Source organism: Strix uralensis, chromosome 5 (assembly GCF_047716275.1).
Source record: "Strix uralensis isolate ZFMK-TIS-50842 chromosome 5, bStrUra1, whole genome shotgun sequence".
In the NCBI taxonomy this organism is placed as follows: domain Eukaryota; kingdom Metazoa; phylum Chordata; class Aves; order Strigiformes; family Strigidae; genus Strix; species Strix uralensis.
In genome coordinates this window covers 81,138,015-81,154,306 of record NC_133976.1, presented here as the reverse complement: position 1 = coordinate 81,154,306, position 16,292 = coordinate 81,138,015, and the positions used below count along the sequence as shown (strand labels likewise).

Here is a 16,292-nt window from a genome sequence, read left to right as displayed (position 1 = left end):
TGCTCTTCATTTTTCCCTGCATATTGCATCTCCAACACCAAAATTTCAATAGAGCCAGAATGATCACACCCCCTTGACTCAGATTTTATACCTGTAGTATCTAAGACAGAAGATAGAATGTTTCACAAACATGAGACACAGACCACGGTCTGGTCCATAAGCACATCTACAGCTTTCATCCTTAACATGAAGCAAAACCCTGAAAACCGAGAAAGAATAAGCAAGATGCTAAGGCTTCACATATGCAGTAAGTCACCTGCAAATTATGGGTCAACAACTTCATCTATTAAGAAGGTCAATCCTTTTTAAAATATGTCAACTCCTCTTGTGCTTTTTTTTATCTTCAGATTGAGTAGTTTCCCAGTGGGGACCACTGGGACCCAGTGCGCCTCTCCTAGATACTTTCATAAAGTTCACTCTATCCTCTATAGCTTGATACTGCCAGACATTAATCCCTTGTACTCTCTCTGAATAGCATCAATTAGCCTAGTTCAGTTTACTTCAGTATTAAAAAAACCCCACACATATTTTTCCCTTGTTCATTTGGAGATTTAAATGTGTCATCTTTTGATGGTTTCTTTGGTCGGTCTGTGAAAAATGAATACTAGTGGTTTATAGCCTGTAGCACCTTTCATCCCCAAAGACCCAGAAATGCTTTACTCATACGTCTTTTCTATTTCTGACATTTTTTACTTTATCACCTCACCCAGTTCACCTCCCACACAGAATACAATTATTCCCAATTGGTATTTGTATTTCTGTCCTGTCTAGTTTTAAAATGTCCATCTGCAGTAATTCTTCTTAAGAGACTATTTCACTGCCTGTTCATTGCAAGCAACATCTTGACAGCTCATTCCGTCAAGGTGTTGCTTGTAATATTTAGCCCTTCCAAATTTAATCCCGATGCTTTTAATTACATCCTTGAGGTTATATCCCAACACTTTTCTCCATTGGTGTACACACTATCAAATTTTTGCAGTTACCTTGCCCTGTAGTCCTTTCTGTATTTGCCTGCTGGATTACAAAGATTTAAACTGCAGATGTTCGGAATTTTGTTTTAACTTAATATGAACTCTGTAAGGTCTTTTCTCCTAAATCTTGCCCTCTGCATCATTTTACAAGCAAAATATGTAAATATAACAGTCACTGAACTCTTCATTCCCTAAGAAGGTGTCCAGACACAAGATAGTACATCACAGGCAACTGCTCCAAAGCTACCTACTGGAGAAAGGTCCGTCAGTTTTTGTGAGTGAAACCAAAGGGGTATTAGCATTTCTATTGCTGTCAAACTACAAATTCAGATGTCTTTGCTGTACAATAGAAAGCATCTTCTACAGGAAAAGAGACTAGTCTTGAAGGTGAATCTTCTGTCTGGGTCTTGGGCACTATCAGTTCTGCTCCTGGCTGCATGGAATTTGTCTAGGTGGGGTTATGAGAACAAGGCTTATTCTGACTGAAGATACAGAATGAAAGTAAATTCAGCAACTCAGGCTAGGAAAGTTGTCTGAATTATTTTGTTTGCTGTAAAGGAATTAATATTGTTATCTCATAGTCTGCAAGACAGCTGAATTCTGCTACAGCCAAGGAGTGGCAAGATAACTTTTATTAAGCTACTGAGGCAGTATTAGACCTTTGACTCACGGTACTTTTCAGGTTTATCTAAAGTACCTGAAGACTTACTGCTTTCAACAGTCCATCTACATCTCTGTCAGAGAATATATATCCCATCTAATGGAAAAAGTAGAAGCCTATTAGGTCTGCTTCTCAGCTGTCTTAGTTTGTAGCCAAGCAGCCCGTGGTAAAATGTGTTGATGGTGGGTTATGTGACAACGTTAGGCTGTGAATATCATTACGTCATGCATTGTCCATCCTGTGCTATGGGTATCATAGCCTCATGCAGAAGGGTAGCAGAAAACCAGATAGGGGTGGTGATCTTCTCAGGCAGCAGCACTCTGTCACAGGGACCTTTAATCAGCTGCTTTGTTTCTGTTTTAGGCATATTAACACAACACAGACCCGTAATTTTTTGCAGCATCTGTAATACCCATTGGTATAATTTCTTCGTGTAGCACTGTAATTCTGAAACTCCAAGGCAAGGTCAAAATTACAAGAATGATTTTGTGAGTGGGGCTCAGGAAATCCCTCTGTCATAGATTTGCTATAGGAACTGTGAACAATTTCAGTCAAGAGTAACTCATGTCCTATGACAACAAATACCTGGGGAAAACATATAAACACAGTGACCAATTACAAAACAAAGAAATGTAGTGAAAGTTATTATTTGTATCAGAAACAATAAAGTCTTCAGGTGTACAGCTCTGTGTTTGCTAAACTAGAAACAACTGAGCTTTTAGGGATGTGGTATAACTGCTTTAATAGAAAACATGCCTCCAAGAGAAAAGGTATCAAGGAAAGACAGCTTCCTGTATTCTTTCCAGAACTGAAAAGAATCCTTGATATAATTCACAAGCTTAGCATATATATACACCCTACCTGTCAGAAAGAATAACTCCTGAAAAAGGAAAGCATCTGGGTTGGGGGCAAACCTCACACAAATGAAAACAAATACTAGCTGAATAAACCATGTTTATTACAAATATGGATTCCTGCCAGCTGCACACTGTTCCAGAACACTGGCCTCTACTAATGCAGATGAAGTTTGAAAGAATGCAAGCAGCTGCCTCAGAATCCATTCATCACTGTGCTAAACATGCAGCCCTCTATTTTTCCATTTCCCATTTCCCATTCCCAGATAGAGGTGGAGGGTCTGAAGGATCTGAGAAGCAATCTTTTACTACCATTGCTATGGGACTTAGGTCCTGCTGCTCTGTACCATTTCAACATGTAAGTCAAAGGAAATTAAGGAAATACATTCCTACTTCTAAAACTTACATAAAGTTTCTTTCCTCTTTCTTTGTGGACAGGGTTGGTAGATTACAGATGCATCAGGACTGCTTTTTTTAAAAGCTCTGAATTCTTACAGAAGGAAAGATTCATAATGCTCATTCATTTCTCAAAATCTCACATCTGAACATCTTGACGTAGGTTTCTAAAACACATATAAGCACTTCAGTGATGGATGTGACTCTCAGATATGTGGAGCTGCCCATGTGCATCAATGGAAACTGCTGAAATTCTTCTTTCTTGAAAACTGGACCTAATTCAACATGGACTTATGAGGCTATCTGGATGTACAATTCCCATAATACAAAAGAGAACGGGGTATTCAAATGTGAGTCTTTTAGATATATCCATCTGACTACAGAGAGGCAAGATGGTGAAATATGCACAACTCACTTTTTAGGTGGTTTGTGACAAAAGCTGAGGTGTGTAGAGTAAAAATAAACTTGAATTTCAATGTTCATTTCTTGATATTACTATGGAGACACAGGGCTGGAGGTTAAAATTCCAGTCCTGGTAAACTGTTGTTCAAGCTGCAGTGTTTTCTCCTTGACAAATTCTTGGTTATTTAAGACATTTTTATGGCACTGAAGAGGTTAACAGTATCTTCTGTCTGGAAATGCCTACCCTTTCACTAAGAATCTACACTCATTAAGAACGGAATTACAGTTTAATATGATTCAGTTTCAGCATTCTCTTCTTTTTAAACAAATGGTTTTATTGTATCATTGATTATACTTACTTCTTGGGCCAGACAGCTTTCTGTGTCAAAACTACTAGAATAGAATGTGCCTAGCACCATTTTCATTAGTCTGAATTTAATAATAAACACCTTTAGCATGCAAGAGATTATCATCTGATATGCAGTCACCATAGCAGTTCCAACAATACAGCTTCTTCCTGTTGCAGATATAAAGGCATAGCCAAACATAAGAGGTATTTGGTATCCTCCTGCCAAAATTTAGGCTTACTTCCACAACAGTTTCTTGGAATCATTACACAATGGTACAGGCTGAAACCTCTACTGAGTCCTTTATCTCATATCGTTTTGAAATAAGTCTTTGTCCCAGATTTGTGGGAGAATATCTTAAGTGATCTTTGGATTGAGCAAAGAATCTGGTCCATTATCTGAGAAGAGAAGTTTTAATCTGATTTTCTGAGGAAATGAAGCTGCCACAGTATCTTGTCTCTGTCTCCCACTTATAACTTTTGAGCTTTTAGCAACCCAGTCTAACTTGAAAGAAGAGTGGAAATATTGAACATATTTGTATTCTATACATTTCTTGAAAATCAGAAATTAGGTAGAAGGATAGCCAATTTGATGATTCACTGAAATTGAAGCAGCCAGATTTCAGTTGTCATTCTTTCTGCTGGCTCTAGGTTTATTAAGCTTGTGTTACATATGTAATGTATAGTCTCCAGACTAACTATACTGTATGATCAGTAATGGAGATGTAGGAAGAAGTCTAGGCAGAACTAAGAACTAAGATGGGAGATAAAGGGATAAAGAGCACATACTTGCAGGAAACAAGGTTTCACTAGCTTCCCTACTCATGGAAAAACCTTTTTATGCTGAAAAACCTTTTTATGCTAAGGACATGAAGTTCACAAGGAGTGTAAAATGGCCAGAAATCAAGGGGCTCCAAAGAGACTAAATGAGACAAACATTCAACTGCGGACAGGCATTACTGCTTGGAAACAAGGACATTATGTATGTCTGCATTAGGTACATGTTTTTAGGAAGTAGGGTCTTCAAAGACCAGTAAGAAAGTTTGCCTCTCATTGTGGATTTTGTTTTTCTTAGTGGAGGCTTTATGTTGTGATATTTCTCAAAATCAGGATGAAATAGCCAGTTCCTCAGCACCTATAAATCTACTTTCTGCTTGATAAAAATTAGGCTCAGTTTCTTTTAAATTGCAGATAACTATGAGTTCAATGCAACTGCAAATCTCTCTAAACTCTAAAACTGCAAATCTAGCCAGACTGTAAGAAAATTGGGAGAGAGAACTGATTCTTAAAACTGCTTGCTTTGAAGCTGTTCCTTTTTCAGCCACTTCAAAGTAAAGAGCAGCTCTGAACTTTCTTCATGGAGTGTCTGAAATGCCAGATCAACCTGTCATAGACAAATTTGTCCATTTAATTATCAACAGGAATTTCATTGTCCTTTACAGACAAGTATAGCTTAGAGTACATTACAATTGCTACGTGTTAGCCCTAATGTAATGGTGATAGCAAAAATATTGTGAAAACACTGAGGCACATTCTGAAATCCAAGGCTCTATTGTTTGCTTTAGAATAAAGCTTCTGTCCAGAACAACTGAGACTAAGCAGTCATACAAGGAACTTGATTATACACTACGTGTCCAAATCCTCAAAAAGTCAAAGATGCAAGCAGGTCTTCAGTATGATAAAGGCATGGCTGGCATACTTAGGTTGCAGCAGAAATAACACTGAGCAGCAAGACGGAATGCAAAGATCACAGAGGTTTGCAAATCTGTTGCTTGTTGTTTGAAAGTTTGTTGTGGTTTGAGCCCAGAGGGTAACTGAGCACCATGCAGCCGCTCACTCCTTCCCCCTCAGGGATGAGGAGGAGAAGATGCGACAGAAGGCTCGGGTGTCAACAGAATTGGACTGAAATGATAGGAAATGAGATGACAAGAATGTAAAGATGGGAGTGATAAAAGTCTGAGCAGTTCTAGACCATCCTGTGTGCCAGTGCAGGTGATAAAAATGCTCTTCATCCAACCTGCCCTCTTGACTGCTTACGGCACATTACAGTGCAGCTTGGGCACAGCAGCAAAAAACAGGTGGCAAACTGTAGTTATGGATGTTGATGTTTAATTGAAGTTGTGTTCCTTTTTATAAAGATGGAGATCTTGCTATGCATGTAGAGTAGAAGGTCCAGGGCAGGGCATGAACAATCCTAGTTCAGCATAAAATGGAAGGAAATACGAGAGAAATGTATTGCTATTAACTGAAATATACTCTTTGCAAAGTACCTAATGAAAGGATAAAAAAGCATTAGTTTAAAAGTGCTGAGAGGTACTTTTCTTTAGGAAAAGTTTGCATTTTGATTATCTTTGGCATATGATAGACCTAATGTCTATTATTGTTTTAGATTTAACGCCACAGACTCAACTGCAACACCTTCTTGGTTATACAAGACTGCTCTTACAGGAACAGCTGGAGAAATGCCGTGTTTTCACCTATACTCTTGCTGTGTAGAGCAGATGGTCTATGTGGGAATACAACAGAAGATTAGTGATGAGGGCTGTACACATGCTCAAGTGACTTGCAGCTGCGGTGCTGAAAAAACACATTTATTGCACTAATTGTTTAGCTCTGTGCTTGATGGGTAGAATGTCTGTGTTTAGATAACACAGGCCTGTGAGAGACTCAGAGGCACCTTATCGAACATCCCTGAGATTCCTGCCCTGCTGTGGGAAAGATCAAAGCACAGTGGAAAAATACACCTGCAAAAATCCCTGATATATACAGGTGAAAGCAGCAGGTTTGAGACCTTTTCTTTCTTCTCCTCTTTCTGGCTAGCAAGGACCAAGATCTGCAGTGCCTGTGTCCCCGCTTGCGTGCCTCTGCCCAGGTGTTGCTGTGCAGATCCCCCAGGTCACAAGGCAACAAGAATAAATTTGCTCTTTGCATTTCATCTGTGGTTTTGTGCTTGTTCCTGTGTCCTGCTTGCACCGGCTCTCACATTTGGCATAGTTGGCAGGATCCAGGAACAGACATGCCATGGCTGAAAAAGAAGTCGAGGACTGGGGAGGCCATGACCGTGACTCCCTTTGTTCCAGGATGGTCCAGTACTGAGAAATGGACCCCTGTGGCTGCTATTCTGGCTAAAGTGGCTCTGCTGGAAGCCTGGCCTAAAATAGATAACAAGGTGGTGGTTACTCCCCAGACAATTGCAATGGCTATATGCGGATTGCCATGGAAAGCAGCACTGGATTCTTCTTGCAAGTTAGCGGGGAGATTGGGATGGTTGTTAGTTACTGGTCTTAGAGCTCTTTGCCATGAAGTTGTTGCACTACAGAGTAAAGTGAGAGAACTGGAAAAGGAAATTGGGACTTTACAAGATGCAAAGGTGATCACGCAAGAAGTAATTACTGTTCAAGCAGAGTGGTGCTGTGAGCTGCAAGATAATGTAGAGCAGTTGGTAGCACATATCACTAATAAACAAAGGGACAAATATGGGAAAAATAAGTTTCAATTTCCCAAGTCCATACTTTCACCACAAATGGTCACAGGATCCTAAGGAATGGGATGGAAATATTCAGAGTGAAAGCTCAGACTCCAAGACTGAGTGTGAATTTAATTCAGATAGGGTAGCAGTAACAAGAAATATCAAAAAGCAGTTTTTGAGAGGAGCACCTGTCTCACTAAAACCCTTGATTATAGCAGCAGTGACAAATGCTATGGGTAATGTACGCACCCCAGAAGCTACCTTGAGGGAAATTGGGGCTTTAATTTTGGGGCCATCTGTTTGGGTGGTGGATAAAGGAAAGTTGGTAAAACCGAAAGGATCCACAGCATGGGTGACAAGGAAACAAATGTGGACTGATCTTGGATGAGCTGGTATCCCACAATCAGAAATAGATGGGACCACGACATCACAAATGTTCCACTGACAGCAAAAGTTAGCGTTTATGCAAAAAAGCCAACCAGCCCTAGCCTAACCACCAACTCCGCACCTGCCCTCCACCCTGCCTGCCACCTCAAGGCAAGATACTATCTGGCAAACACCAAAAAAGTACAAATTAAGGTTCGGCAGGTCCCCCAAAAGTGCTGCTACTGCAGCCTCTTACTGTGAGGGGGATCAACACCCTATAAAGTGGTGATCTGGGGGGATTTTATATGTATTAACTCTGGCAGATACAGGAGCTGAGGTTACTGTATTACATAGTAATATTGGTAATAAAGAAGCCACATGACAGATCTGGGGATTGGGGGCAATCTGACTCCTGTCCTCCGAAGGTGTTAATTGCCCCAATTAAAGAACATGTCTTGGGTGTGGATCTGTTGGCAGGAGGAACAGTTGAAACTTTAAATGGTCATTTCTGCTTCGGGACTTCACAAGCAGGATTTGCTATTCGATCTATAACCGTCCTGTGAGGATTCCTGAAGTGGGATCCCGTTGTGCTGCCCATGCCTGCCGAAGTGGTAATTGTAAAACAATATCATATTCCGGGGGGAGGACAAAATCACTCAAACCATTCAGGCACTTCAACAAGTGGGAATTGTTAGGGAAATTATGACTGCTTTTAATAATACTATTTGGCCTGTTCATAAACCAGACAGCACTTGGTGAATGACTGTAGATTATAGAGAACTGAATAAAGTCATTCCCCCTGCTTGCAGTTATGGTACCAGACATGGTTACTCTTATTGAAAAAAAATCAGCAAAAACTTACAACCCTGGAAGGTGGTGACAGACCTTGCTAATGCTTTCTTTTCAATATCTATTGCTTCAGAAAACCACGACTGGTTTGCCTTTATCTGGCAACAAAAGCGATATAATTTCCAAGTCTTGCCCCAGGGGTACAAACACAGCCCCTCGTTTTGCCACCAAATGATAGCAGCTGATGTGGCACTATGGCCTGGTACCGCGGCTGTTTACCATTTTATTGATGATTTACTGAATATGTCAGAATCACAACAAGAAATCAAAGTGGCTGTTGCATTGCTAAAAGTGCATTTACAGGACTGAGGCTGGGCAATTAATCCAAAGAAAATACAGGGCCCTAGTAAATTCTGGAGAATAGTTTGGTATGGACAGATTAGAGAAATACCAAACTAGGTACAGCAAAGAGTCCAGCAATTTCCTGTGCCAATCACAGTAAAACACTTACAGACTTTTTTGTGTCTTTTGGGGTATTGGAGAACTTTTACCCCACATCTGGCGGAATTAATGCACCCTCTGAAGAGATTAACTAAAAAGTTTGTTTGGCAGTGGACCAAGCAATAACAAGAAGCCTTTGATGCCTGCAAAAATTTTTTGATTGAGCATGCACAATTATACACTTCTAGGCGAGGACATCCTTTTGAATTATAAGTAACAATTCCAGATGATACAGTCTGGTGAGGATTGTGGCAGATGACTGGGCCAAAAAATCAGAAAGAACCTATTAGCCTAGATGTGAAGATTCATATATTACCTCCTGAGAATACTGTATGGTTTTGTACTCTAACTTCTCCTCTTATTTTACATCCTTTATTGATATCAGATTCTTGAGTTCTTGCATTTCAGGTATCTTCAATGAATACCTGTGCCTTATCTAGAGGAAAATGGTGTTAATGGTGTCACAAACCCAACATTGAATTGAAGTTCAATCTGGAAAAGCTCAATCAAAAGCTCTCCAATCTGTGTGGACAATCCCCCCACATCAGGTTATTAAACCCAGAGTAATGTTAACTGAAGGAGATGGAGCAATGGCATATGTATTACTGGAAGGAGATGACACTCCTGTTTTCCTCCCCTATCACAGGTTGGCTCGTCATGCTTTATAGTCTTATACTACAAGCACACACCTTAGACACATTTCTACAAGATCAGCATGCACATGCTTAGATTTGGTTGACCTTTACTGTAACTGACTCATCTGCCTTTTATATTAAGGGAAGACTAACAACTACAGATCTTTTGACAATGTGTTTCATTGGCAGGCTAACCCCAGTAGCTGTGTTACAAAATTATACTCTGCTAAGTGATTTTGATATTAATGTTTCTCATTGCTATTTTTCCTGAGTAGCTAATGGATGTATGCCAATGAACATCACCAAATTGATTGACAGTGGACCATTTCCTCCTTCCACAACACAAACACTGCCTCAATTTTGAAGGCATGTGTTGTTTCAACATCACTGATGGATCAGCCAGTGTAGAGGATGACATTCAGCATCCCCAGGACTAAATGCATCAAGTGAAACAATCTAATGATGGTGCCTGGCTGACTGAGTTCTTCAATTCTCTGACAGGATGAATGGGATGCCTGATCAAAAGCAGCTTTACCAGCCCCAGCAAGAGTGGTCGCTTAAGCAAGGGGGTGCAATGTGGAAATACAATGGAAGATTGGCAGGAGGATTGTAAACACACTCGAGTAACTTGCAGCTGGGGTGCCAAAAAACACATACATATATATATATATATCACACTAATCATTGTTTAGCTCTGTGTGCTTGATGGGTAGAATGTCTGTGTTTAGATAACACAGGCCTGTGAGAGACTCAGAGGCACCTTATCGAACATCCCTGAGATTCCTGCCTTGATGTGGGAAAGATCAAAGCACAGTGGAAAAATACGCCTGTGAAAATCCCTGATACAGGTGAAAGCAGCAGGTTTGAGATCTTTTCTTTCTTCTCCTCTTTCTGGCTAGCAAGGACCAAGATCTGCAGTGCCTGTGTCCCCGCTTGCGTGCCTCTGCCTGGGTGTTGCTGTGCAGATTCCCCAGGTCACAAGGTAATGAGAATAAATTTGCTCTTTGCATTTCATCCGTGCTTTTGTGGTTGTTCCTGTGTCCTGCTTGTGCTGGCTCACTCAGTCTATCATTAGACTCTGCTGCCCATTTGTTTGTTTGAAGCCCCTTAAGCCTCATGAGGAGTGAGCTAAGTTGCACGGTGAGGAGTTTCTCAAGTGCTGGCTAAAGTCTCAAACCTGCTTCTGTTGAAGTCAAGAGAGTTTTGCAGCTTCAGCTCAGTGGGGAATCATGCTTTAAAACTGTTGCCCTCTGGTGAATAATACTAAAAGTGAAGCACATCTGGCAGATGTCTAAATTCATTCCTCATTTGATGGGGTAGAGACTAAGTTACTGCAATCAATAATCTGGTAGTGAATTTCCACATATAACCATGCGGTTGCCTCCACATATACAGCATATGGATTTGTGACAGTGTAATGGTCTCTGTCACGAGTCAAGAATCTGAAAGGTGGAGAATTAAATAGAGGAGAATTTCAAAACTCATGAAGGAGGCAAGCTGTGACTAGATGTTCTGTGGTTGTGTTTCCATTCTTCAGTGTAATCGGGAATGGAAGAGATGGATATACTCAAGCACACCGGTTATTTTGACACAAGATAGACACCTATAAGTAAATCTGACAGGCTGAGAAATAAAGGCTAGACCATCATGGCTACAGTGTTTCTGAGAGACATCCCAGACTTCTCAGCCTTTTTCTGGCTCAGTACCATGTATCAGAAGTTAGGAACAGCAGGCTTTCTAATAGAGCTCCTCTGAATTTGGTGCCTTGCTATGAAGTTGGGCTCTTTGGTTGCTGTATGTTACAGCAGCCTTTCTCCTGTTCCAAATTCCACTAAAAGTTAATAAAAAAAATTAACTCCGGTGTGTAGATCACAGAGCAGCACAAACTGCAATCAGCAGCCTCACAAGGCCAGCGGCTCTTGCAGGTTGCAGCTTCTGGTCTCATACAGATTTACAGCTACGTCTGACATGGTAACACAGCAAGTTCCTGCTTTCCACTGGGGCATTCCATCCCTTTTAAGGCTTCAGGAAAGGCAAATAAAACCAAATGATGAAATAAAAAATCCTTCCTACCTTCCTTTTGTTTTAGGCCTCTCCTGACTAAAGGAGGTGAGAATTTAATTTAATGTTATCATTCCTCATTCATTTGGTAGAAGCTGAGACATTACAGTAGTGAAAAACAGCATGGTGCCTTAACGAGTGGTTCTCAGCCTATCAACGTTGACTGGGTGAAACTCTGATATTGTCATGGGAACTTAAAATTAAAAACTGAGGTCAACTGTGAGAGCTAAGAATGTTATTGCCAGCTATATGTTATATAATTGGTATTACTTCTATCAAAATTTGAAGTGCACCTAATACCTAAAATAGCCATTAAAGGCCAGGGAGCACTTAAATTGACTGATCACCATGGAATACTTTTCCTTCTCTTCCATTTAATTATCCAGGAAAAAAAGCTGTAGGCATAAACTATGCTGTAGGTTTTCCTGCAACAGATTTGCATTCTGAGATTTCTCATTTTCAGGAATTTTGACAGATCAAAGAACAAGAACAAAAAGCAAGGACAAATGCAATCAAGCTGCACAGATATATAAGAAGGTGAAACAGCCTGTTGTTCTGACTGGGCTATTAGAGGCTTAGCCTTTGTGGTAGTTCAGAGGGAAGGTTTGAGGTCTGTCTGTTGTTGAAAGTGAGGGTGAAAGAGGAAAAGCTGATAGAAGAATTTTCCATTTGATTAGGCTATAGGCTCTGGGAAATAAAGAGCTTTTCCAAGTTTAGTGTAATTTTATTTCTGATTTCTCTTTCAGGGAGAATTATCTCTGCATCAGATCTTCCAGCTGATTTTAAAGGAATGGTCACAAGCTCCAGGAATGTAAAAATAAACCATATCAATTTCATTCCTGGGCATTCATTGCAGAGTCACCTCTACATTTGGTAGTGACAATTGCTAACATTAAATGCTTACTACTTGCACTGATACTGATATTTTAATGTCCCATCTGGCTTGATAGGGCAAGCACTTCTATACCAACAAGTAACACTCAGCTATGGTGTGCTGTTCAGGAGCCAAACTCACACTGCCACTTCCAACTCCCATTCAGGTTTGGCATGGCAGAGTGAGAAGGCTGCACAGGTGTTGTATTGCTGGAACAGCACCAACTTAAACTACAGCTGTTAGTCTTTCCCTTCCCCCTTGTATTGTGCGATACAAGTAGTCAAACAGCACCAGTCTTGCCTCATTTTTTGAGATGGGATGGAAACCCTCAGATTTATGTGTGGCTGGCTGAGTGGAGTCTTCAAGTCCTGTCAATCAAGCACTAGTTCTAGGGCATCTGGGTACTGTGAGGCAGTAGCTGGAACAGGGGTAATAGTTCTTCCTGTGCGTATATAAACACTGATAGTTCAAGGTTCCTGGTGAGTAATGTTCTTTGCTGTCTGGGTAGATTTGGCACTTTGCGGTCAAATAGGATGAAGAAATTGTTCCATGCTATGTTTCCCTGGGAGTAGCTCAAAGCCTATATTGTTATTCAGCAAGTCATGATTCAGTTCCTTTTCCTCCTGTGATGTGGGGCTCAGTAATAATGAGGCAGTTTTCTAGGACTGCTTTTGCACAAACTTGTTGGACTAGCTGGAAGAAGGATCTAGGTTTCTCACTGTTTCTTGTTGGCCCCATCCCTTCTATGTGCACCAGAGGGGGCTCATCAGTGTCACCTTCTTTTCTACAGTACAGCTCACAGGTGAGATAGACTGCACTGGACAATAAAAAGACTGCCCTTTTACTTCTCTGCAGAGTCCAACATTCAGTGTGCAAGGTCCTATAAAAGAAGCCTCCATAATGTGTGGTGGGTCACCCATGTAAGAGGAAGTAACTCCACATAAATTCTGAGTTAGAGACTATTTATCATCATGGCTATGAAGCCATGAATGGTGCACAGGGATCTATAGTCAGAACATTAGGGGCCTATTAACAGATGGTATGTAGTTGTATTTTAAGGATGACTAGGCAATTCAGCTCTTTTTGTGGAAAAAAATTTTTAAGGACAAGGTCATTTTCTGAGGCACAAAACCCTAGCTTTGTCACCAGTTGTTTTCACTTTGTGATCAACTATAAACCAGGGAAGACATGCTACTGTTATCTGCAAGCAGTGAGCAGAAATGTAAACGTGACTGATGGTTTTTATTCATCTCCAAGTGAAGAAAGATATTCATGTGCCAGATTACTTTAAAACGCCTCACATCACAAGGCACAGCTTGTTGTAGAAAAAGCAACAGAAGTTATAAGAGCCTGTACTGAAAATATCAAAGTTGAACGCAGTGAAGAGGAAGAGTTTGTTGCAGATCATTGCATAAAGCGTTATGAAGCTACAAAGCCAGAGAAGTGAGAGTTTTCCATTGTGATTTTCTCATTGGTTACTACTACCATTGCTGCTGCATAAGTGCCTGAACAGAATCATGTTTCCAAATAATATACAAGAGATATATCCTCTTATGAGAAACTCAAGATGGACACAAAATGGAAAGGAAACAAAAAAAACTTGGTAATTTAAAGCTACTTTACCTCACCCTGGCAAGTGCATGAAAATCTGCTGAGAAATGTGTGGGGTGTGCTACAGCCCCCATTATCAATGCTCATGACGTGTTTCTTGTAGGGGAAGTAGCTGTACTGCTGGACAGCCTCTTCCCCACCCCATCATCATCTTGACTGACTCTCTAGTGACAGGGAACAAGAAGCAGAAAGCACTAATCAACTATAAAACCAGCTATTTTTAGGCCCTTTCTCAGTATCAGGCTGTAAGCTGAAATTCACATGAAAAAGTAGAGCTCTGCTATTTTTAGAGGCTAATTATTAACAAAAATAACCAGAGTATTCTATCTGTACAAATTATTTTCTTAAATTAGCAGGAAATTTAGTGGAAGCCTTCCTCTGCTTAGCAAATTTCTAATGCACTGATTCCTGAAAGTCACTTTGCATCTGATATCCCAGTCATTCTCTTCCCCTCTCACTGAGCTTCCCATGTTTTACAACAGTTCTAGAAAGACATTATATTCTGCAGGCTTTGCTGAACTTTAGGATGGGGGAGGGGAAAAAAAATTTCCAATTGATCACCTACTCCATGTCCTAGCCAAGCTTTTGATCTGCACTTCAGTGTAGTTTCAAATGTAGTTCACCTCTAGAGGAGGTCTCTGCCTAAGAAGTATCCAGGTTTATCCATTATTACTTTTTAACCTCTGCAGGATAAATGAGGGCAGAAAGGAGAACAAGACTGAGAAATGGCAGTTCCTGAGCTGAAGTGCCAGAGAAAATCAACCGATTTACACAGTTCAGCGCCACTTAAGAACTACCAGCAAACAGGCACCACCATTTAATAGAAGTCCCACATTCGGCACTTTCATTTATCAATTAACAATTAATTAGCAAAAAAAAGTCTGTTTCCCTGCACTGAGCAAAGACACCCCGCCACTTCCTTTGAAGCTGTGGCTCACTGGTTCTTAATATGTTATAGCACAGATTTTTCTCTCGATCACCCGTAATAACCAGGCTGGCAGATTTTTGTCCTCTGTTGATTTTAAGTCCATCTCACTGTGTGAGTTTGAAGGAGTGGGCCATCTCTTAGTGTGGGTTAATCAGAGTATTGCATCCTCTTGCGACCGACTAAACCCCTAGAGCTGGAATGTGACTCTCTGAATCAGCCCCTAAAATGGATGAAGGCCACTGGAGATGGGCAAGGGTGATGTGCCCATAAAACTCAGGGAATAATGCAGGTTGTGATTAACCACAGCTGGTGCAAAGAAGCTGACTTTATCTCAACACAAAGGGGACTAGATGGTGGCCTTTGTTTCAGATAAGCAGCTGTCAACAGCTGAGTGGATCAACTGGTGGATTAAATGTTTCTCCCTGAGTTCCTTAAAGGAGCTGTGGGGGGGAAGTGATTACATGGCTCAGCCCAACAAAAAGTATAAAAGTTGAACAACTAACAGAATAAATTCAATGAGAGCAACCGGCTTAAGCTGCCTTCAACTCAGGTTTTCCTTCCCTGTGATCGCAGACACCCAGCGTCATGGCAGTGAGTATATTACAAAAAACAGGAATGGGAATCACTTTGGTATTATAACTGAACTGCAATTGCAATTCCTATATTTTACTAAGCGTAACTTACATACGTATTGTGTTTTCAGTGTATTTTGTATCACTCTACTAAATCAGAAATCCCATGTAACATCAACTGTCTTCAAACGAGACATTAATAAGACATTTGATACTTAACGTTACAGTCTCCATGCATGGAATATCTAAAAGAAACTGGTCAAGAGAGTATTGGACTCTAACACCTACCTGCAACTAGTATTTTGATTTGTAATCATTAGAATAAAACTCTTGTGAGGACATTCAAAGCTTTATTTTTATCAGATGTCAAGGGCCCAACTGTAAACAAATAATTCAGAAGAAAAATGGCAGAAAGCCTTTAACTCGTGCTCAGGAGCCCCAGCTGCTAAAACAAAAAAAAGAGTAGCTTTTCTGCCTCACATGGTTAAGTGTATGGTGGAGGAAAGTTCTGACTGTTTTCTCTTAGGCACCTGGAAGTTCAGGAAGACACTTCTCGAGATTTACAATGAAGAGTGCATCTTCTCTTCCTTCTCCAGACTTACCTTGGAGTGAGAATATATGAATTTTATACTGAATGATTTCAGGTTAGTTAAAATATCACAAAACGTCTACCTTGAACCACTGCCATTGCTATTCATTAAGGGGATGTCTCCATCCTGGCTTTTGCTGTTACCATTTGCCTTCCCTTTCTTGCTGTTGCCATTTTCATAAGTGGTTGGGCATTTTGTCTCAGCACTCCCATTGATGCCGATTCATAAGGCAGCCTATGTTATTGTGTGAGGAGAGCCGGCACACA

At 40.6% G+C, this 16,292-nt stretch overlaps 1 protein-coding gene and 1 long non-coding RNA gene across 5 annotated transcripts in view; both read right to left on the bottom strand.

Annotated features, from left to right (window-relative positions):
• LOC141944780 (uncharacterized) overlaps positions 1-16,292 on the bottom strand; it is a 196,901-nt gene that overhangs the window by 77,709 nt on the left and 102,900 nt on the right. The gene's annotated exons all lie outside the window — the stretch shown is intronic.
• The window catches only part of PRMT8 (protein arginine methyltransferase 8), a 72,225-nt gene that overhangs the window by 35,197 nt on the left and 20,736 nt on the right, over positions 1-16,292 (bottom strand). The gene's annotated exons all lie outside the window — the stretch shown is intronic.